Source organism: Nipponia nippon, unplaced genomic scaffold (genome assembly GCF_047370975.1).
Source record: "Nipponia nippon isolate SJK-2023a ecotype South Korea unplaced genomic scaffold, ASM4737097v1 scaffold_10, whole genome shotgun sequence".
In the NCBI taxonomy this organism is placed as follows: Eukaryota; Metazoa; Chordata; class Aves; order Pelecaniformes; family Threskiornithidae; genus Nipponia; species Nipponia nippon.
This window is the reverse complement of record NW_028262291.1, coordinates 20862194-20883253: the sequence shown is the minus strand read 5'-3', so window position 1 is coordinate 20883253 and position 21060 is coordinate 20862194. Positions and strand designations below refer to the sequence as shown.

At 46.5% G+C, this 21060-nt stretch overlaps 1 protein-coding gene across 3 annotated transcripts in view; it reads left to right on the top strand.

Annotated features, from left to right (window-relative positions):
* LOC104017320 (USP6 N-terminal-like protein) overlaps positions 1-21060 on the top strand; it is an 83279-nt gene that overhangs the window by 8978 nt on the left and 53241 nt on the right. For all 3 annotated transcript variants that reach the window (XR_015701884.1, XM_087745880.1, XM_087745877.1), the window contains exon 2: positions 5167-5248. The gene's annotated coding sequence lies outside the window, so the exon portion shown is untranslated. The remainder of the gene's footprint in view (positions 1-5166; positions 5249-21060) is intronic.

Here is a 21060-nt window from a genome sequence, read left to right as displayed (position 1 = left end):
CTCAATTTGAGTAGCTTTGTGCTTTTTCTGGTGCGGGGAAAAAAAAAGCTGCATTTAGAGGAGGAGCAGCTCTGGGTGTTTCTGTGAAGGGTGTTTAAAGGAGGCTTGACTGTGAGGGTTTTAACTGTGCTCATCTGTTCGTGTCGAGAGCTGGCGGAGTTGGTGGTTTCGGTGAGAACACGGCAGCAATCTCAGGGAAGGCTTGCCTGGGGGCCCCAGGGCAGCTTCATCAGGAGCTGGTGTGACTAATGCTGCGTAAACTTAGAAAAACAAGAGAGGATCAGCTCTGCCTCCGTCACCGCTGTAAGGAGCTTGGGGTGGGGGAGCTCCATCGGACTGCTGCTGGGATGTTTGGATGGTACCTCTGGGGATGCCGGTGCATCAGCTCCCTCCACTCAGCACAGCTTCGTGGTGTGTACTTCTTTAGGTGGGGATTGTGCTCTGGCTGGTTTTAGAGGTGAGGTGGCTGGCCGGGTGGTGAAGGCTTGTGCTGGCAGCCCCTCCGGAACCCTGAGCTGCACCTGGGTCCGTCAGGACCCCTCCATCCACCCCTGCGCCAGAGGAGGAGTGGGATGGAGGTGGAGGGGGCTTGGACAAGCCAGCCTGTGGGGACCACGTAGGGCTGTGCCACGCTCTCCCTCCACACTCCTTGTGGTGTTGAAGGAGGTCACATCTGAGGATGAAGGGCTGGCTTAGAGTTTGAGCCTGTGCTTGTGTTTTTCCGTCCTTATTTTCCAGTGTTTCTTTGCAAGGAATTGGAAAATCCCTTCTGTAGGCTGCCGTGACAGCCTCAGGAATGTCCAGATGGATTTGAACTTTGGTGCTGCAAAGGGCTTTGCGTATTTATTTTCAGCATCCTGCTGTCTGCTTTGCTTAAGAGCTTTTGCTAGATCCTTCGCATATGCTTGTCTTTGCTCCTCTTCTCCTGAAGACCTTTCAGCTATGGCAAAACACACACACACACAAAAAATCCCCAAACCTTTTGGAGAAATCTTGTTTTACCACTATTCCTTAGTAAGCTGTGAGGCTTGCATAGCTGTGGTGTGTTGCTGTTTGGGTGCATCAGCTGAGTTTGGAGACCTCAGGTAGCACTTCATCAGGCTGGTTTGGGTGCGTCTTTAGAAAAATGAGTGGCTGGGCACATTGAGCAGTGAATGGAGCCATTAATGTTTTTTAAGTGACTTACCGCTGTGCAAAGACAAAGCTATGATGGGTCGAAGCACTGTGGCTTGAAAGCCTCATCTAGGTTTCTAGATGTACTGCTGTGCCATCTTCCTGAGGTCGTGCTTCCCATCAGCTTTAGCAGATCTCAGGCTGTTCTCCTGCCAGAAATCCTTCCCCTTTATTTTCTTCTTTCTGGGATGGCTTCCAGTTGGATCAAGCAAGCGATGGTTGCTACCACAAGCGTAGAGATGACTGGGATGTGTAGAAGGGGGAGAAGTGAAAAGGCAGGACTGTCTGTTTTGACAGCAAAGGATAGTTTTGTATCACTTAAGCTGATGAGCATGTGGGAGTGGGCATGGCTTGCTGAAGGGCAGCCCTGTAGCCCCTGGTAGAGCATATCCTGCTTCTGCCCCAGTTTCTCTCCCTGTAAAGGAGGAGTAAGGATTGCAAAGTGTGTTAATATTTCTGGGAGGCTACAGTGTTGGTAGAGTCCTTTGAGGTGCACTGCTGACTGATGGCTTCATGTACATGCTGAAAACGTTCAGCTTCCCAGTTAACCCAGGGGAGGTATCCCTCCAGGAGGACTTTGAGCACAGCTTTTAAATGAAATCTTCTGCTGAATGTATCAAGGAGAATATTAGATTGAATATAAGGGAGAAATTTTCTACGATGAGGTGGCAAGGCACTGGAACAGGTTGCCCAGAGAAGTTGTGGATGCCCCATCACTGAAAGTGTTCAAGGTCTGGTTGGACGGGGCTTTGAGCAATCTGATCTAGTGCAAGATGTCCCTGCCCATGGCAGGGGGTTGGAGTAGATGACCTTCAAAAGGTTCCTTCCAACCCAAACCACTCTGTGATTCTATGATTTCTCTGCTTAAATATGCTGTAGACCAGGGCCTGATGTGTCAGTGCCTCTCTGGGAGTAAGCAGGACAAATCCTGCTGTCCTCTTCTCCTCTAGCCATATGGCTAGGGGTAGGTTTATCTTCCTGCCTGACTTAAGGGTCTTTTCCAACCTTAACGATTCTAGGATTCTATGATTTATTTGACCCATCTTGGGCTGAAAAGCTGTTGTGTTAGGTGCTTGTTGCAAGTATGTTATTGCCTTGATGGTGACTTCTCAAGGTCTGTTGACTGGGGAGCTGGCGTGTTTTTGGTAACTCTTGACATGCTAGCCGGATCTGAAGAGTTCATCATGTGTCCTTGTGTCGAAGGGGGTTGTGCCTCTTCCTGTTAAAAGCAGTGCAGACACTCAGCCTTGCTGTTGGTTATGAGGGGCCAGAGCTGTTTGCTTGAGCTTGAAATTGCTGGTGTTGCAAGCTCATCATGGGACGGGGGGAGAAAATTAGCATAAGCCTCTTAAAGGAAACTTTATTATTTCTCAAAGCTGGCAGGAAACACCCCATCCCCGTATTCAGGCTTCAAAGTAGGGTTTCTTTTATGGTGGGTGTATCTGCTTGTGACAGGGGCCTTAGCAAAGCTGCACGGTCAGGCTTGGGGCCTGGCAGGTCCCCCAAGGTCATGTGCCTGCTCTCTTGGCCAGTGCCACCCTTCTCTTTTACTGCCTATGGCGTGGGGGACTTCTCTGGCTGCTCCTGCTAGGCAGAGCTCTCCTATTTCTCTGCCCCATCGTTTTGCTTGCACCTTTCACTCCTGATCTGGTGATGCTTCCTTCTCCCTTTTTAGGTTGCCCAGTATCACTCAATCCTCTGCTCCTATGCTTCATAACTTTTTTTTTTTTAAACTCTGGTGAATCTTTATTTGCTGCATTAGATAAAATAAAACGTTATTGTGTCTCTGCAGCACTAGTTCAGTCTGACAACACGCAATACATTGTGACATCGAGGTCAAGGACAAAAAGAGGTTGCTGGGGTGGTGACACCAAGAAATGCATATTTTGGTGAACAAGTTGGAGCTGCAGGAAGGCGTGTGTCATCCATGCTCTGCATTGCCCAGAGCATGGTCATGTTGTGTCTCTGGGGAGGAGCAGCCCTGGGGCAAGTGACACCGCTGGGCACTGCAAGAAGGGAGTTTGGGAACGAGGGGCTGATTCCCTGGGACTCAGCTGTGTTTCCAGTATCTCTGGCTGCTGTGGGACAAAATGCTTTGCCTGAGAGCTGTGGTTGCTTTGGGAAGGCAGGCCAGGCCACCCTCATATGGGTTTGATTAAATCCAGCAGCCAGCAGCACTTAAAGAAGCTACAAGCATCTCTGTTTGCCTTGCTCAGCAGTACCAGGAGGCGAGGAGTTTGAACTTTGCTAGTGATGTTTCTGCAATGTTGTCTAATAGTTGCATTGAGAAATTTGTTAGAGGAAGAAGGAGCTGAAGGAGGAGGGGAGAAAAGGTTGTCTGCACAGCAGCCATGCTGCTCTCCCCCACGTGCTGAGCCCTGGTGCAGGAGTGGGTTGATGCCTATGCAGATGAACTCCTACAAAGCTATGCAGCCCCTTTAGACGTAAGCCATGTGAAGCTAAGGTATGAATTTCCTTGCTGGGGGAGGAAAGTTGTCTTTTCCATAAACCACGACTGAAGATTGTTGGCCAGGTTGGATTTGTCATGTTATTTCTGTCCTTGTAGAGACTTTATGTTCTACTGCAGAATGGTGTTCAGTTACTGCCTTCAAAAGAAAAACAGAAGAGCTTCCTGGAGGTACATAACTTGAGTAAATAACTCTTGTGTTTTGGCTAGAGTGGTAATATAAAGCAGCAGAGAGAGCAATTATAAATGGTGATGGAAAATTTGTGCTTGAGGCTGGAGTCCAAGGTCTGTGCTGTGGTCTTGTGGTCTTCAGCATTGTTTTCGTCCTTAAAAATGCCTTCAGCCCTTCTGTAATGGGAAAGGAGAAAGGAGAAAATGGGGGGCCGAATGGATTACAGTTTTTCTCAGTTCTTTAAATACTGGCTGGCAATGGCTGACATCTGTGAGTGACCCACAGAGACTAGGGAAAACAAGCAAGTCTCTTTCTCAGTCCAAGGTAAACCAGTGCGCTGCATGAGTAAGTTTTCTTGCAGTTCATAACGAGGTCCAGTTGGCAGGAAATATGTGAGACGTTGTCAGGCTGATCCTGTACCTTCCCCTTGCTGGTTTGGTGTTTTGACTGGAGAAGTTGTCCTACCCTGTTTCCTTACCTCCCCCGGATTCCAAATCCTCTCTGTTAAAACGGGCTTCAGGATGGTTGCTCATCCACCATGTTCATTGCTGTCTCCGAACCGTTGCATGAACAGAACGGGAAAAGTAAAACCGTATTAGATGCGGTGACCTTTGCATCAGTTGTATCATCAGAAAAACATCTCCTTATGGCTGCTTAGATTTGTTTCCAGTAAAACATCTTTTTTTTCCTGATACCTATTCTTTGGCATGCAGCAGGCACTTTGCATGCCTGCAGCGAGGTGCTTCTGCAGCCCACGGAGGCGACTTCTGTCACAGCTTTTGCTCAGTGCTGCTAGATGTCTTTTGTGTGACTAATGTACGAAAGCTTTATAAAGCAATCAGTGGGAAATATAAAATCATTTATATTATGAAACCATAATGATGAATCAATAATAATGAAAAAATGGAAGCAGCCTGGCTTTAACATCAGATGGGGTTAATTTGCTCTGCAAACTAGAAGAAATTGCACAAGTGCTGTGGAGCAGATCTTCAGCAGCATCTCAGGGAGAGGAGTAGGGGAGTCGTGTAGGTGACTGCTTCCGTCCCTTTATCAGCCTCTTTTCTGCCCTGTACTTAGACATTAACTTCAGTTGAGGAGGCTTTGCTGGACAAACAGCTTTGGTTTGGGACTCATCATCTTGCTTTTTACATTGGCTTCCTTCTGTGATTTTGGAGAATTTCCCTGACAGCCTCATGCTGGGTACCTCCGCTGTGGTGCGAGGGCTAGGCAGGAGTGTGTTCAGGGCAGGGATCTAACACCCTCCCATCTCTCGCGAGGTTGCCTTGGCATCCTTCCCTTTCACCAGCCAGTTGTTATTAGTGTCACTAATTACTGTTCTCTCTAACGCTTACAGGATTTGCCAGTTCCTGTATGCCGATGGGGATCCTGTTCTGGCTCCTTGTCAGTGCCTTAAGAGAAGCCGATGCTCTGAACAGGTATGTTTGCCGTGCTCCTGGCAAGGGGGAGAGGGTCTGTATGTGTCCAAGAGTGAAATGTGTGCAAAGTCTGCCTTACGGGTGTGGATTGAGAGATACTGTGGGAGAGACCACTCCGCAGTGAATAGTTTTCTTCCGTTCAGATGTGTTGTGAAAACATCCAGGCAGAAGGTAAGGTTTGCGCTTAGCCTTGCTGACAGCCCTCTGAGGAAAGCATTGGAAAACACAGCATTGCTGCAGAGCAGCTCCTGGGAGGCCACGCTCCTTGCTAACACAGGCACAGCCTTTTCTTTCCCATAGCACCAGCTGGGGAATCCCGGTTGAGCTTGCAGCTGCGCACGGCACTCCTGCGCCCTCCTGCTTTGCTGGCCTTTGGTAGCTCCCCTGTAGCGTGCGTCTGCCCGCTGCCCTGAGTGGGGGTGGGAGGAAGCTGTTTTCATGTTGGTATCCAACCATGAACAAATCTGCTGTTGTTTTCTTAATGTACGGCAAGAACAGCCTGTAGCAGCTTATTCCTCCCTGGATAATTACTGCTCTGCTCTGCCACTGATTGCTATCAGAAGCAGTGGAGTAGTGCCTCCACTGCGCTGCCCGGTGCATCCTTTTGCCCGAGTTATTTAATATATCTATTGCTTTAAGGCATCAGTGCTCAACTGAAAAATCTCATCTGTGCTGTCTGCAACTGTTCAGCACTGTAAGTGGATTGCTTGATTCAGTTGCAGTCACCGAGATGCCAAACGTGCTTTCAGTAATGCCCCTCACTGTGCTAGCAGCAGGTCTGCTTGCACCTTGGTTTCAATTCCTGCATTGCTTTGAGGAGGAGAAAATACAGGGCTGGATTGCAGGCTACTTTTTTATTACCTGGAATTATGGTCCCAGCTGACCAGAGGTGTGTGTGCAGCTACTGGAATTGGAGTGGAATATTTTGCCATTTGTGGTCGCTCAGGGGAGGTCTGAGAAGTGGGTAGATGGACGCTACCGTGGGAGCATTGATGGATAGGGAGGGATTGGACTGGCACACCGACCTCGAGCCTTCAGCTTGCCGTAAGAGCTTACAGAGCAAAATAAGCCCCTCTGCAAATGTCCATCCCTGATGGATCTCATCCCAAAATGGCATTGCCTTTCATTTGGCCTGCCTGAATGGTCCATTTGATTGTAGGAGGACATAACCGTAACTCGCTGCATGAAGCTTTCTTGATCCCTAAAAAAGTGAAATGGATTCATTATGGAAAGCAACCTTTCTTGAAAACCTGGTTCATCCAGGACTGTCTGGGCGGTGCGGTGAATGCGCTGGAGGAGTAGGAGTCAGGGCGGAGCTGTTTCCACCTCATTCCCCTGTATTTCCTGGGGTTTATTGCACCATGCAAGCAGCCGTGCTCTCCGCTTCGGAGCTTAAAGCAGAGCCGGTTAGTAGAGCACTGCCCGTGCTTCCCATGCTAGCCTTCTCGTTGTACCTTCCTTTTCTTAAATTAATTTTCTAGCATAGAAGGCCTCTTTTTTAAAAGGGAGAACCATAATGAGAAGGGGAACAGCAAAGGCAGGAGTGCCTCCATTTGCTAGCAAGCTGTCACAGGTGCATCTGAGTCGGAGGGAGCAAGCACTGAGTCAGTGCGCCAGACTCCTGGTGACTCAGGTGGCAAAAGCCCAAGTCATTCTCCTACACACCTGAATTGCAGTGAATTTCCTGTAATTCCTGAGGGTTTTGCATCATGTAGTGGCCATGTAGGGAGTGGTGTGTCATCCGCTTCCTCTGCTATGGGTTATGAGCAGCTGCGTTCACAGGGGGTACAGGCAGTGCCTAGTGGCACTTCTCTTCCTGCCAAAACAGGTGGAAACTTGATTTACGCCAGGACCCTCAACCCTACCTCTCCCTCAACCCTACCTCGCTCCTTTTTTTCCCCCTGTTTTTTTTTAAGATGGGACAAGTCACAGTAGTTGCAGCTGTCTCTATATTGAGCTTGATGAGATTCTCATGCAAATATGGAGGTTGTGTTCTCCTGGCAGGTCTGCTTGCATGCATTATCCACTACATCATACTGGGAAGGGATCTGTTTTCTGAAATGTGGTTTATTTTTAGTCAAGGCTTTCCCTGTCTAACTGGCAAAAGTTCAGTATTTGCAGTGCAATTTGCAGAAGAAGCAATTTCGCCAAATACTCGGGCTGGGGGAAGGGAGAGGAAATGTCGTATTAGGTAGTGAAAAAGATAAATGCTGACTTGAAAAAATAGCTTGTGATGCTGTTGTGAGAGCATAAGGATGGATAATGGAGGTTGAGAACAGTGTTGCGTTTGCTGCAGTGAATGATTCAATCTGGGTTGCTCTTGGTTTTCCTTGCGACGACTGCCACAGAGGTTAACCAACAGTGGATGGATGGGAACTGCTGTTCATGGTCTGGTGGTGAATGCAGCCAACCTCTTGGCCTGACCCTGAGCAGTGAGTTAGCAAACTCACCTTAACCGCAGTATCCGTGGGAAGAGTGCATCCATGCAGTGCATTGCACTGTCCTGTTGCACCTGCGCTTGGGGCCACTGGAGGCTTGCTGAGGGTCAAGCTTTGGGATGATACAGGCACTATCATCCCCATGTTTGAGTACCCTTGTCAGATACCCTGAAACGAATGGCGCGTGGGATGTCCTGGGGCAGTGCTGCAGCTGTCTCTTCCTCTCCTCCCCAGCTGCTGCTCCAGGGACAAACTGTATTCATATGCCTCATTGCTTTCACCAACTGCTCCTAACCATTCTGGGTCTTGAACTCGCTTCTCACATGAACAACTACCCTTCAGAGGTGCAGAGATCTTTTCTTCTTGTTCTTGCATCTCCCCTGACATTTCCACCACTCCTTTTACAGAGGCATCTTTGTTACTGTTAGCTGTTAGTGCTGCAAACACCAGATGTCTGAGGATGACACCAGCAAGTGGATGACTGTGTTCAAAGCCTTTGATACTTACTCCTCTGACAAATTAGGCTTGGCTCCACGTGTGGGCACATAAATGATTTGTTTGCTGCTGCAGGTTAACTCCTGCAGTTTGCTTTATCCTTCTTTTTTTTCCCCCATAGCAGACAATTGCACAGCAGCTTTGTCACGGTTCCATTAAGAAAACAAGGAGAAGTTGTTGAGTTTCAATTTTCTTCTGAATGTTTGGAAACCAGAAGAAACAGGGGAAGTACTGCTAGGATTTTAGGTGTATTCTGTATTCGGTTCAAGTGGGTATACATTGCCTGCAGGTAACAGAGCTTTATTTTTGTGAAAGAGTTTAAGTGCTGTTTCAGTCACTGGGGTAGAAGCACCATGAGAATCAAGGTAAGAGCACCCATCAACTGTCTAGAGCAGTAATCTTCCTGGGGGAATTAATCTAATTTAACCTCATAAAAGAATTTATGCAGTGGGGGAAGTCTCTGCCATTTTCTGCTGAGCTTCCTGAGAAGACTGGGAGAAATTAAGTGCCAAAATGACCCTCTTCTCTCTGGGGGGGCTTATGTTTTCCTAAGACATGTTATTATCTTCCTGTTGAAAGACCATCTGTATCAGCTGGCAAATTAGGATTGTTGTAGCTACTCAGTCTTCCCTGGTTCCCTGGGGACTTGCTCGTTGCAAACCTATTTGCAAATCCTCTGTGCATGTGGGATGCAGAACATCTTGCATGTGTCCTGGTGTTGCTGCAGCACACGGCCCCATGCTTGCCATACCCCCGATGACCTGTGGATATAGAGGTTTCATAAGTTTGAAGCTTTTCCTTAGGGAAAGTTTGTGTGTGGTTCTCTTTTGGGGTGTTTTTTTTCCCCTTTTCTCTTTTTTTCCTTATATTGCTAATTATTTCAGGGGAACTCCTATCTTATTAGTGCTTTCTCCCCAAAAGGTATTTCTCTTCCTCTCCCTCTCTTGCCCTCAGAGGATGGAAGAACCCTGATGTGTTAGGAAAGCCAGTCTCTACTTCAAATGGCCTTAAGCATGTGAATATTCAGGGACAGATGGAAATCTGGGAGGGCTGCTGGTAGTGGGCAGGGGGAATGGTTTTAGCCCTGATACTTGCATATTCTTCAGGCAGATCCCACTGTGACTCTTAATGAAGTTTCCCTTTCCTTGGCTGACTTGTTGGAAAAGCCTTTTCACTCTGAGTTTGGTTTGGAAAGAGAAACACCCACATAGATGGCTGCTTTTCAGTTGTCATTCACGTTGGGATTTTTTATGTTCCTTTTTGCATTACCCTCAGGTGAAACCCAGGCTTGCTGCCAAAAAACATATCCCAGAATTAGAAAGAAACTAAACACTAAGGATATTCTGTTTTTTCTCTCTAAGCTAGAAATGCAATGGGCTATCTAATATTTTATCAGTTCACAAGGGATTGTGTTGCTTTTTTCTTTTTGGCTGAGTTTCCATGTAGTTCACTTGTTTGTTTTCCTCAGATAAAAGATACAGCTTTCATTAAGACTTGTTTTGGCTATGTTTTGCTCCTTGCTTGAGACTGTCTGAGCAGTGCCAGTTTTTGTAGACAAATGCCAGTGCTCTGCTTTGGAGACCTGCTGGTCTCATCTGATAAGGGTTTGGGTTTTTGTTTTTTGTTTGTTTGGGTTTTTTTTCCATCCTAAGCAGCTCTCACAAGAATTGCTGGATTGTTAAATAATAAGAAGTATTTTTAGGTCTTTGAGATATTGTAACTGAAGGCAAGGGAAGGAGAGCAATAGTGTTGCTGGGAGGCTTGGATTCAGTGTGCTGGTGATTTATGATACTGAAGTTACAGCCTCTTGCTTGGATCCCTTGTTGGGATCCAGGATGCTATGGATGGCGCAGTCCACGTGAACTCCAGTTTTCTGGTCATACAGGATCTTTGGTCTTGCATTGCTCCTGGCTTTTTAGCCAGTGGAGGAGAAGCAGAGTTAAGTCATGGCTGGCCAGCGTGCACCTGTGGTTGGACTTTACTCTCTAAGTGCCCTTGAGAGTATGCTGGAGGATCCTGCACCGGGCTGCCAGGGTGCAGGAAGACAAGGCTGAGGAAGAAGGTGGAAATGGCAACCTGAAGGCAAAGGTTTCTGGTGGGTTTCTAGAATTGCAGCTTGCTGTCCACTTCTTTGTTTATGTTCTCTAACCCTGCAAGATTGCTGTGGCAGGGCCTGTGGTAGGCCTTGGTAGGCTGGAAACATGCTGGCGCAAGGAGGTGGCCGGTACTTCCAGGTGTATTAACTCGTTCCTGAAATACCCATTTAAAAAAAAAATAAATAAAATAAAAAAAAAAAAGATTTTTCTAGGGTAGCTGTTTCTGGGGCTTCGCTGGCCATGCTTTGAGTGGAAATAGGACTGTCAGGAAATAGGCTGCTTTAGGAGGACGGGGACTGGTACACGCATGGCGTGCGATGATGCTGATAGTGCTGCCATCAGCCCCCGTGTGTTTCCATACCTACGTGTTGCACGGTGAGGATCACACTGAGGAGAAGCGCAGTCTCCCAGTGATTTGGCAGGTTGCATTTGAATATGCAGAGATTTATCACTGCAGGACAGGTAGTGGCGTAAAAGATGCCCCCGCTGTTTCTCCTGCAATGAGGATTTTTTAAAGGAGGGATCTGTGGAAGAAGGAGATGAAGCAGCAGACAGAAATTTTCTTTAAGTAATGGGAGGGCAAGTGAGATTTTTGCCGCTGTTCCTGTCCACAGCCCCGTATTTATTCCACGTGCATGCCATTCCATCTTGGGAGGGCCCTCACCCTTTAAATTAGGAAGTGTAGCTTGTTTCTGAGACATGGGAGGACGGAGAGGGGCTCACGTGGCTGATGAGGCTCCTCCTTCCCTCCACAATCATTCCTTCATTCCTTGTTTTCTGCCCGCAGTGTGGTGCTAACCAGAGACAGCCTCAAGGCATGGTGCCAGCAGCCCAGGCGTGGCAGCTGGGCTGATCCCACGCCTGGGTGGGAGCCATGGGAGGAGCAGGGTGGGGAGGACTGGGGGCTGCATCCCTGTGTGGCACGGGTGCCAGGAGCTGCCAAAACCCCCATGCTGGGTTTCTGCTAAATGCACTCCTGGATTAAACCAGGCAAAAACCAGGCTTGTGGGAGCTGGGATAAACAGTTCAACCATGATGATTTTCTCTTCAGTCTTTATTTCCTAGCATGCAACTTCTGTAATTCCTGTGTGTTACTTTTATAATCCTCGATTTCTAAAAGTATGTTTTTCTTTTTCTTTCTTTCCTGCGGGTTTTGGGCAGTGTTTTCCAAAGCTATTGTGGTGGGCATTTCCCCTTCTCTCCCAGCAGCCGCTTTCATTTATGAATGAATAGCTCAGCATTGTTCACATTGTCTTCCAATTTTATGGGCTCTCCCCCCCCGCCTTTTGACTTCGACTAAGGCAGACTCCTAAATGCTCTGGCGTCCTTCGGGTCACTTTGCAGAACATATTTTTTTCCTGTTACAGAAGGTCTCGTATTCAAAGCTCCAGGCAGAAAACTGCTTTTGTAGTGCTCATATTTGAGTTTCTGAAAGCATGATTCTTGCAGGCTTTTTGCTTGGGTTTTGGCCAGGTTTTAGTTACGATTGTGCTAAGTTCAGCTTTAAGCAGGACTTCATGAGCTTGATGGAGTCGACTTTTGTTGAAACATTTCTAATGACATAACAAACCCTGCTACTTCTGGTTTCTACATAGCATCCCACATGTTAAATCTGTTCTACTCTTCCAGCCCAATGCCTACTTCCCCCCTCAATTCCCTCCAGAAATAACAGGTTATTATTAGGATCTGTATGCATATGCATTTACCAGGCTTGACATAGCTTTGCACTGAAGTTTATCTCTTTACCTACGTTGAACTCAGAAGATGGACCCTATGCATTGAACTCGGAAGATGGACCCTATGGTCAGCATGGCATACATCTGCAAACCTGCCTTGGTTTGTTCAGAACATGCTCTTATGGCTGTGCAAAGACTTAGGTTTGCTTCCCTGATTTAAAATAAGCTGTGATAATTTCTCCACTAAGGTTTGGTGTTTTTTTTTTTTTGTTTTTTTTTTTTGGGAACTGAATATCTTTTAAGTGAGAAGTGGGCTTTATTTGCATTTTTGGGTTTTCCCCTTCGCCTTTGAGCGCTGAATACCGGTGAAAGGCTTTGGGTTATACTGGACCGGGTGGATGGAGACTAGGATATGTCTGACTTCTTCCCCTCTCTGCTAACAAACATTGATCTTGTCAAGGGGGACAAGATCTCTTCTCCCATTGGGTGCCGGGAGTCTGCTGATCTGGCAGTGGGAGGACTGCGATGAGCAAACTGCTCAGGGACGGGATGCGAGCCACCCACAAGAAGTCACCGACATCTTCTCAACCGCCAGCGAATTACCATGACCTTGCAGTGTTTGCAGCTTGTGATCTGATGCTCAGGAGATTAGTTTCCTGAGTGTTAACTGTTTGAATGGTGCAATCCTGGTACTTGCCATAGCTGACCAACTGAGTTGCCTGTGTTCTAACGAACAACATGCTCCTCAGCTATCGTGCCCCTTAAGATAGAAAAAAAGGGTGGAGGGGGAGAGTGGGACACATGTAGAGATTAATAACCTTTTCTCAAGTCACTGTTATCGTTTATCCTTTGAATTAGCTTTTTTCCAGTGTAACACCAGAATTTTGCAATAAAATCCACATGTGAGAAACCAGCGGCACGTCTTCTAGTCAAAACAGTCTCTATATAGTCATCTGACTACTTAAATGGTCATAGAGAAATGTTTGGATTAAGCAACTAGAGGCCAAATGCACGTTGAATGAATTAGTTTCTCCCCTTTATACTGTAATGACAATGCCATTAGAGAAACCACGAGAGGACCATTTCTTAGAGTATCTCTTCTGAGTTAATGTGTTTAAAACTGCAAACTTGAGTACTTTTAATCACAGTTAAAACCTTTCTGGGTTTTTTGGGGAGATGCTTTTCCTTGGTTAGGTTTTGTGGCAGGGCAGCTGTAGTATGCGTGTTTGCTGCTGGTGATGGGTTGGTCTTAGAGCAGAGGAGGTTGTGTCCTCCTGTTTCAGCCCTTGACCTCTTTTCAAGTCATGCCTTGCTGTGTCAGCCCCTCTGAGAAGCTTGGTAATAGGTGTGGAGGGATATTAATTACTTTTCTTCAAAATTATGCAGTGCTTGCTTCTATTGACCTGGAGTAGTACTCCGAGCATGGTAATGACTTTTATTTTCATAGGAAAAGATGCACTTCTTTTCCTTCTTTAACATCATTTCACTTAAGGTTGCTCTAAGCAGCTGTTTCTTTGGCTGTTTTCAGATACCAAGCGAAAAATACTGGTGTTCAGCCTTCAGAAGGCTTTATGTGTAGGTTAAATGAAGGAATAATTTAATGAGGGACCTAACCATGTCACTGCAGCATCCCTTAGATAGGAGTAGTCATTTTTAGGTGTAGTACCTAAAAATGCAAAAGGTGTAAGGTAAGAAGTTGATTATGCTTCTCTTTGAAAACCTGGTTAGAATTAGAGGTCAATTAAAAAATGTAATTTTCAGAAGGGCTTGTAATTGACAGTTGCTTAAATCCTGAATTCAGATAGTTGTCTGAGTATTATTTCTGAGTGAAAATGCCATTTCCTTCTCTTTCTGCCACCAAAATTGGGGATGGCCCTTCAGGCTTCCAAGGCTCCAAGGTGAGTAGTAGCCATCTCTGTGCTGCAGCGGTTTCTCTCTTTGACTCTTTTTGCCTGGTGGCTGGGTTGTGTTTAAATTAGCTGGTCCTTTACCTCAATTAAGAAGCTCTCTTGGATAAATGTTTAGTGTTAGCACCGAGAGAGAATATTTCTGTAAGTAGCCTGATGCCAAGGCTATTGGTATGTTAATCGGGGAAAAATATTAAGAAAAAAAAAAAAGGAAAAAAAATAATATCCATGGACTATATAGCTTGCTTGAGCTTTCTAGCCGTAGAGGTTTGGCAGGCGTGTTGTGAAAGAGACTCCTGCTTTCCTGATGGAAACCCTTTGGATTAAACTTTCTTTAAGTCTAGGGACTTTGTACGTCTGGTATGGAAAAGCCTGCCAGCATACCCACCTCATAGCATCTGTGGAAAAACCAGCTGCTGTGTCTGCTTGTGAGTAGTTGTGCTGGGGATCTGCCCGAAAGTCTGTTTTTTCCATTGCTCGAGCACAGTATCAGGCTTGGCATGCTTTGTCATGCAAAATAATGTGGATAGGGTTTGCAGCTGGCACACCTTTTAAAGAGCCAATTATTATAACCTTGCCATAACGCATTAATTATGCTGTTGAGGTAATGATAGTCGTATAGCTAAAATGGCACCTATACTATCAAGGATCGCTTTGGTTCTGTCCTTCCAAGTTGGCATGCTGCAGAGGTACAAGGCAGTTCTGTTCTGCTGTACTTGCTCCCTCATCATGTTTGTATTGGTATCCATGATAAAATAATGCCCTGCTACCCGTAATAACATTGCAAAAGCTGCAAGGATGAGGTGTGAGAGAACAGACTTGCTGTTAATAATTCAGAAGCTAGATGCCTAATGCTTTCTTAATAGTTGCAGTTGCACACATGAAAATATGATTTATGTATTGATATGATACAAACACCCTGCAAAGTGCATACAGTGTGAATTTTCACCTATGTAAAACTGTATTTGTAGACATAACTATTCATGTTATACTTAACTATTAATATATCTAATGAAGAATTGCCCTGGATATTGGACTGAACTTGAAAAGTCACAGCGGGCGTGCTTACTGAGTACTTTATAAGCTGTATTGATCTGCAAATTGGGCAATCACCTCCTTTTTGGTGGGAAATGTGACCTACCGAAGACAAGTCTTTGGATTAATTTCAGTTGCACGTTATTTTCCTTCCAAATCTAGAATTACAATTTATAAAAGTAGCAAGGATGCTTATTGGATGCTCTTGAGTTCTTGAGAGGATTTTTGGAATACCCTCCACAGCGAAGAGGTGAGGAGCCGTCAGCCTTCTCTAGTTTGGTAAGCTTGTCCCCAGGTGTGCTCTGTCTACAGAGCAGATGCTGGAGGGCACCAACTCATTGCGTGTTTTGCAAGCTCTGCACTGAAGCACTCTACTTGGTTTGAGATATATGGAATTGCTGTATCTTTTCCCTGAAGGCTGAGCTATTTGCCTGCCCTGGAATTGAAGAGGAAAAAAAACCCAGCCGTTATTAGCAGATCAAGAGCCGTCTGCCAGCCCACCTAATGCATGAGTTATGCCACAGCCCCGAGCTGGGCTTTTTGTTAAGAGCAACTCAAATAAGAAAAGCAAGCAAATCTCTGAACCTCCGAACAAAACAGAAACCAAAACTAACAAAGGAAGCATCTGCTATTCAGATGAACTGATATAGGTGAGGGAGGAAAAAACAAGTCATCAGAGACCTCCAAAGGCTTGCTACTTTGGCCAAAAACCTGCAGTTTGGAGATGGCAGGCATTTCGTAGTCTGATGATGGTGATGCAGGTGTTCCTATGGCGCAATCCCAGGCAAAAGCAGGCTGGGTGATGAAAAGCAACGGAAGATGCTGAGCCAGGATGCAGGAAGGCCATGTCTCAGGTCTTGCTCTGTTGAGACGAGTTGAGATGCACCTCTCCAGGGCAGCTCCATTTCTGTTCTCCACTGTGGTGTCGATGCGATGAGAAGTACAGCGGGCAGGAAGAGAACCTGGTCCCAGCATTTGCCTCCATTTTTGGCTTGCATGGTAAAGCAGAGTGCAGCGCTGGTGTGTTGCAGCATGGAGGGACTTGCTTGGCTGCTCTGCCCGAGCATCTCCCCATGGTGGTACGGTAGGAGCCCTGGTCTGCAGGACACTTAGCGTTGTGCTGAGGTGAGTTGGTTTATTTGAAAGTCTGACACAAGGCAGAGATGCTTAGGTTAGTGTTTTTATTGCTATAGAATTGCTAATACTGGGTTAAGGATGTGGCCCTGCAAACACGGGAGCTGGAGGGCTGTTTGTTCTGGTTACTCTCCTAGTTGCCAGAAGCCTGGCTGGTACAAGGTAGGAGAAGAAACGAGAGGAAGGGTTGTTTTAGGTGGATGCCAAATGTAAAGAGCAGGTATGATATGGCTGTGGGCTGCATTGTCAGTATGTAAATCTAGTGAACAGGAGAGAGGACAGACTGCTTGTACTGGCACTGCTGTCAGCTCTCATTTTCTTGCAGCTAGGGCACCCTATTGATGGGATGTCCTGTTTTTAACTTTCTCAGTGAAGGGATTTGTCTGCCCTGAAGCATAACACATTTCTGCATGCGCCTTTCCGTTAGCGAAGGGTTTCACATCCATTTGCTGAATGGACCTTACCAGCCCTGGAGGTGGCTAGTGCCATATCGCTTATCTTTACCTCTTTGTGGAGTGAGAGGTGCCTGGCCCAGTTGTTAATTGTGATCATCGCTCTCATTATTAGTCTGTAATGTCCGTAGAGCTCAGAGCAACTGGTGATAACATCCTCATAAAATTTTAGTAACCTATCATTTTAATACCTTAAAAGTCTTGGCTCCTTGTATTCAGAAGTGAGTAGCCTGATGTGAGATTGCCTGGTTTCTCATAGTGTGCATGAATGCTTGAAGCAGCTGCCGAGAGTGGGAAGTACAGGAGGAGCTCAGAGAAACAGGAAGATTTGGTCAGCCTCATTGGAAAGTAGCTACAGCAGCGAGCGAATGCTTCCTCTTACATGCACACGCAATTTCTGACATCAAAGCAGAAGGCTGACAAGGTGCCTTGGCTCGGAGGACAAGTTCTGTGTAAAGTCCTTATGATTTCCCCTCTTGAGGCAGAAGTGGCTAAAAATATTCAGAAGAAGAGACTTCCACCTGATTTTTGTTGCTGCTAATTTGTTCTGGATGGTTGGTTGCCACAGGGAGAAGGATCGTTGATCTCTCCACTCTGTATTACTGGTGTTGCATGTGCTCCTGGTTCAAGGGAGATGGAGATGTCCTCTGTGCAAGCCATTAACCTGTTTCCCGGACCTTGCTGTGTTCATGCATCTTCTGACAGAGCAACCCTAAAGTGGAGCTGATCAACTTCCTCCTTGCCGTGAACGTTTCCGCTGTTAATGAGAGACATTTTTGTTTTGGAGGAAAAACATACCCAAAGCCGCCATGGTAGGTTTGCTTGTGCGAGGGTTCAACTTGGACACTTGGTCAAACAGAGGAACAGCTTGGAAACAGTGTCCTGGTCCTTCAACTGCCAGAGAACAAGTGCAGGAATAAAGTGGCTTAAAACTCCCTCTATTCAGCAGTATGACACAGCACTGTTGTCTTATTCCTTGTGTGTGTACTGGTTTTTACAGCCTTCCAGCATCATCCACTAATTAATGGTTTTGGTAAGTGTTTGCTGTGGAAAAGCTGTGGTGTAGAAAGGTGATCCTGGTGTTTCTTCCTGGAAGCTCATCCTGTCTGGTGGCACGAGAGTTTTGTAAGCATGATCTGCTTGTTGCAGCATCTAAGATTGCAGTGGTCAATGTGGCAGGGATGTCCAGGCAGATGGAGATGCCTCTTGCCCTCAGATTTCCTCTGTAAAGCTTGTGGCCCATTAATCGTGAGAGTGGATGCCTTTTGTAATGGGCTGATGGTTGTGGATGTGGGGTAAATTTTGTGCAACTCATTGGGGATCTCAGTCCTGGAGTCTGAGCTGCCTTTAGGTTGAAGGATTGCTGCACTTGTTCTTGTCCATTTGAACACTTGCAGTTTCTGTTTCAGAGTGACAAACTGTGGAGAAGACAGGACATGCTGTGTGTCACTGCTTGGGGCTCTGCACCAGAGAAAATAACATTTCCCTTCCGAATCCTCTGCCCAAGAAAGGTCAGGTGGTGGTTGTTCTCTGCAAGGACCGTTAGAAGTATTTGTGATCCCTCCTTGGTCTGCTTGTATTGCAGAGCCCTAGGAGAGATGGTCTCTTAGGATGCCAGGACAGAGGGCTCAAATGCTGGAGCCCAAACCTTTCTCAGCTTTGCTGTAATGCCAATGTATGGTAGCTCAAGGGTGGAAGACCTGCCACGTTGGCTCCAGCCAAGGTCCAACTTGGCCAGTATCCCCCCCATAGTGATGACCAGAGTGGATCTTCAGGGAAGGAGAATGAGTCGCTGGGTTTAACAGCTGCAGACGGTCTTGTTCTCCTACAGTTTGCATGTTACTTTGCAGACACTTTCTATAACTTGCTCTGAGTAGCAGAACACGCCACAGCCCGACTGTGGGTCACTTGGAAGTATTTCCTCCTTCTGTTTGACTTTTTTAATCTGCTGTCTCATGGTCTTTCACTGTGAACAGTTGTTCTTGGTTCCTAACATGGCTTACATGACACCAGTGGCTCCTGCAGGTTGTTTTGTTTCTTGCCTCGGTACATAGATGCCTTTTTTGTGATACCCATGGCCTAATACTTCATGACAATATACTGTCTGCTTTGACTGCTGCTCTGGAGTCTGCATTTAGGCAAACGCTTTGTGGATACTTTGAAGAGGATTAGAACTGACCTTCTAATTGGAGAGAAAATAGGGTAATTGCAGACTTTGTTGAAAAAGCGTCTTGTGCTTCATTGCATTGACTTTCTTGCTGGAGGAGTTGTTGAACATGCTGAAGAGAAGGAATTTGGAAACATGCCCACGTGACCCCACATCTATTACTCAGCAGGCATTTTTGTTGCACATCTTGCATTTATTCTCTTGCTGAAACATTAGGCAATTTATCAGTCTTTCCATTCTGTAGCTGGACACCCCTTTGTGCTGTCTGTCTTTCCAGCTAAAAATGAAGTGAGAGCGATGCTTGCTAACAGCATGATCGCAGCAGTTCATCTAGAGGAAGACAGAAGTTGGCTGCTCTCTCCATTTAATCACTCAGTTAAAAGTACTGAAAGCTGCAAACAAACTCGTTTCAGTTTTCCATATGCTATGATAAGAAAATAAGCAGCCCTGTTTCCTCAAAATAGCCAGAGTTGATGTCCATACACATAAAAATCCAACACATCCCAGGCCCAACTCACAGGTTCCTGTGCAAGAACACTACTGCTTGAGATGGCGTGATGGAAGTAATAATGCATCCAGTGAATTGATTGTCACGCTTCACAATAGATAGTAAGCTTTCCAGCAGCTTAATTTACTGTGGTGCATGGGCAGGATAGGTCTGTGTTGGCTGTGGGTTTTTTCTGGTCTTCCTTCAGCAAAGATTTTTCTTGCATGTCTATGGATTTCTGCTTTGTGCATAGAGAGGTATTACTTGGTATGGACTTTGGATGCAAAGGGGAAGCTGTGCCAGTTACCATGAACAGTGAGGCCTCTTGCTCGAAGGGACTGATGAACAGAGCAGGCTAGAAGTTAAGCCTCCGAATCTCTACTTCTGTGCCAAGTCTTGTGTTTTCTCTGTGCTGGTCCATGTTGAGAGGATTGGAGATCCATCAACAGCAATAGAGTAGAAAATGCATGCTGACTAGTTTTGGTGAAACTTTTCCTGTGTGTCTTGGTTTCTCTTTCCAATGGGATTTCCTTAAAACTCTTCCCCCCTTCCCTATCTTCTGGTGGCTGGTGCTAGATCAGATTGAGAAGGGCCTTTGTCCATGGCAAGGGCTCCCAAGCAGTAAGATGACTAATTTAATTGATGATGGGTCTGAGCAGAAGTAATAGCTGTCTGTGTGGCTGAGTGCTGATGGCTCAGTGGGACTTCTCCTCTCCTCTTGCTTTTTGGGTCATCCCAGCATACTGGTCTTGGTTTCCTGTGAGGCTTGTATTTGCTGTGCATGTGGGATTTGTTCTTCACCTGGGACCAGAATGTGACTGATGTTACTTTAGGAATAGCAGCAACAAAACCAGGCTGCTGTCATCTGCTCTCCGAAAAGCATTTGGTTGCTGTTTTTCCCCTATGCCACAACAGAGCACTGCAGGCTTTTCCATCTCTTGCTCCAAATGCAAGTAGCTTTCTTTGGTCTTCTGTGTTCCTGAAGAGCCTTGTGGCAACACACCACCAAAATTCTGCTCTTCAGGTTGGGGTATGCCCTGAAGGGAGGAGGAGAGCATGGACCAAAGATGACAGATTTTGTGCATTAAACCAGGCGACTTGCCACAGTGTGGTTGGCATTAGGAGCTAAACTTCCATGGGGCTTGGTGTGCCCATGTGCGATGGAACTCGGCACAGTCTGGCTTTGCAAAGCAGAGTCAAATGCTGTTGGAGAACTTTCTCCTGACCTTCTGCCTTCCTGTTGGACCAAAGCCTGCCAAGTGCCAGCCTTTGCCAATCTGAAGTCAAGGGGCTGGTGTCCCACAAGATGCATGGCACAGGTGACGGAGGAGCCTTGTGGCAGGTTGGGAGCAGTAAGGATCTACAGTTGTGCTGAGCGTGTTATGTACCCGTGTGCCAGAGAGTGTCTGTCAAGGCTTTGGTTTACAAACAGAGGAGCTCATTAGTTAGGGCAGCCAGATGATGTGGCAGGGGGCCCAGGTTTGGGTAAGCTTTTGGGCAGCTGCTTGAAGGAGGAGGAATTGCTGAGACATTCATAAACTTGACTGGGAGCAGACTCTTCCCAGTTGCCTCATCCACAGTGCAGACAGGGGAGCACAGCCAAGAGCTGCCGTACTCATGCCAGTGGAGGCGGCAGGGAGCAACCTCAGGACCCTGCTGCTCCCTGACATGTTCCCTCTGTGTTAATTCTTTTCGTTAATTCCTGTAATAAACTTCTGCCTTCAAAAGCCTAAACGACCAGAGGTCTGCCAAAGCAATGCCAGAGTGGTAGCTTTTTCTGTGTATCCGTCGCACGCCCCCCCCCCCCCCCCCCGTTTTTTTTCCTTCCTGTAAGGTTCATATGAAGGAGAGTGCTCTTATAGTCTCAAGAAAAATAGCAACAAAACAATGCTAAATACTGGCCATAAAAACCTACTTATTTGCTG